Consider the following 2,669-nt stretch of genomic DNA (forward strand, 5'->3'; position numbering starts at 1 on the left):
CACATGGTTTACAAGCTGGGAATGACAAATTCAAGAGGAATGGTGTAGCGTTCATCATCAGAAAGAATATTTCAAGATTTACCTTGAAGTACAATGCATTCTGTGATAGGATAATATTGATATACCTAAAAGAAGGCCAGTTAATACTACTATTATTCAAATTTACATACCAACCCCTAAAGCCAGTGAGCCTGAAATTGAAAAATTCTACCAACTTCTTCAGTCTGAAATTGATTAAACATACAATCAAGATATATTTATATTACTGATGATTGGAATGCAGAGATTGAAAACAAAAGTGGAATTATCAGTAATTGGAAAATCTGGCCTTGGAGATAAAAATAATGCTGGACACATGGTGGAATTTTGAAAGACCACTGACTTATTTATTGAAAATACTTAAAAAAAAAAAAAAAAAAGAGGCAAATGGAATGCACAGGAATCAATTGATGACATTTGTGGGAAGAAATGCTGGAAAAGCTCTATATCATCAGCCAAAATTAAGCCAGGTGCTGACTGTGGAATAGGTCATTAATTGCTCATATTCAAGTTCAGGCTGAAACTGAAGAAAATTAAAACTGGACCATGAGAACCAAAACACGACCTTGAACACATTCCACCCAAATTTAGAGACCATTACAAGAAAAGATTTGATGCATTGGGCATTAATAACTGACCAGAAGAATTGTGGGATGACATTAAGAACATCATACAGGATGAAAGCAATAGGTCACTAAAAGACAGGAAAGAAGGAAAAGACCCAAATGGATGTCGGAAGAGGCTATGAAATTCACTCTTCATCACTGAGATGCTCAAGTAAATGGAAGAAATGAGGAAGTCAAGAGCTAAACAGAAAGTTTCAAAGGTCACTTTGAGAAGGCAGAGTCAAGTATTATAATGAAACTGGAATTAGAACACCAAAAGAGAACACACTCAGTATTTCTCAAGCTGAAAGAACTGAAGGAACAATTCAAGCCTTGACTTGTAATATTGAAGGATTCTATGGGGCCCAGGATCGGGCAGTGGTTTGTTCTGCTGTGCATAGGGTCACTATGAGTCGGTACCAACTCGATGGCACCTAACAACAACAACAATGGGCAAAATGGAACCGTAAAGTTGGTGGTTCAAGCTCACTAGGTGCTCCATAAAAACCCTATATACGGTTGCTATGAGTGAGAAGCTCTAGTAGCGTAGTGGTTACGAATAGGACTGCGAACTGCAAGGTCAGCAGTTCTAAACTACCAGCTGTTCCGCGGAAGAAAGATGAGGTGTTCTGCTCCCATAAAGATTTACAGCCTTGGAAACTCTGTACAGGGTCGCTATGAGTTGGAACTGACTCCACAGCACACAGCCAATGAGTGAGAACCAGCTTGATGGAAACAACGTGGACAAAATATTGAATGATGCCTGAAGCATTACAAGAAGATGGAAGAGCATTTTTCTTTTTTTTAATCAGCTGGAATCATGGAGGGTGTGGAAGAGAAGAAAAAGAAGGTTCCTGTTGTGCCAGAGATGCTTAAGAAAAAGCGAAGGAATTTCGCAGAACTAAAGATCAAGGGCCTGAGAAAGAAGTTTGTTTAAAAGATGCTTCAAAAAGCAAGGAGGAAGCTTATTTATGAAAAAGCCAAGAACGATCACAAGGAATATAGGCAGATGGACAAAACTGAGATTTGAATGGCTAGGATGGCAAGAAAAGTGGGCAACTTCTATGCACCTGGTGAGCCCAAGCTGGCATTTGTTATCAGGATCAGAAGTATCAGTGGTGTGAGCCCAAAGTTCAAAAGATGTTGTAGCTTCTTTACCTTCACCAGATCTTCAATGGCACCTGTTAAGCCCAACAAGTCTTCAGTTCACATGCTGAGGATTGTGGAGCCATATATAGCATGGGGCTACCCAAACCGGAAGTCACTGAATGAACTGATCTATAAGTGTGTTTATGGCAAAATCAATAAGAAGTGAATTGCCCCAACAGATAACACATTGATTGCATGTTCTCTAGGTATATATGGCATCATCTGCATGGAGGATATGATTCATGAGATCTATACTTTGGAAACGTTTCAGAGAAACAAATAACTTCCTGTGGCCCTTCAAATTACTTCTCCATTCCAGTGTAATGAAGAAAGAGACCACCCATTTTGTAGAAGGTGGAGGTGCTGGCAACAGGGAAGAGCAGATCAACAGGCTTATTAGAAGGATGAAGTAAGGCATCTATCATAGCTAATAAAACAGTAAATGTTATCAAATTGAAATGGTTGTATTGATGACTTTTTGTTAGCCTGTCCTTTCCCCTTTAGTGATGATAAATCTTGGTGTGTAATAAAATTTAGCCAAATCAACAGTCAAAAAAAAGAAAGAAAGAAAAGAAAGAAGAAAGAAGAAGATGGAAGGTATACAGAGAGTCACTGTATCAAAAATCAATGGTCAGTTACAATAGCTGTCCAAAGGATGAAATATTTAGGAACAAACATAACCAGAGAAACAAAAGACTTATTAAAAAATTTACAAAACACTAATACAAGAAACCAAAAGAAGTGGAAGAACATACCACGTTCTTGGACAGGAAGACTCAACATTGTGAAAATGTCAGTACTGCCCAAAGCAATTTACACATATAATGCAATCCCAATGCAGATTCCAACAACATTCTTCAAAGAGATGGAAAAGAC

At 38.1% G+C, this 2,669-nt stretch overlaps 1 pseudogene; it reads left to right on the forward strand.

Annotated features, from left to right (window-relative positions):
* Positions 1-1,464: 1,464 nt before the first annotated feature.
* LOC102830609 lies at positions 1,465-2,206 on the forward strand (annotated as a pseudogene).
* The last annotated feature ends 463 nt before the right edge of the window (positions 2,207-2,669 follow it).

Source organism: Chrysochloris asiatica, unplaced genomic scaffold (assembly GCF_000296735.1).
Source record: "Chrysochloris asiatica unplaced genomic scaffold, ChrAsi1.0 scaffold00089, whole genome shotgun sequence".
Lineage (NCBI taxonomy): Eukaryota > Metazoa > Chordata > Mammalia > Afrosoricida > Chrysochloridae > Chrysochloris > Chrysochloris asiatica.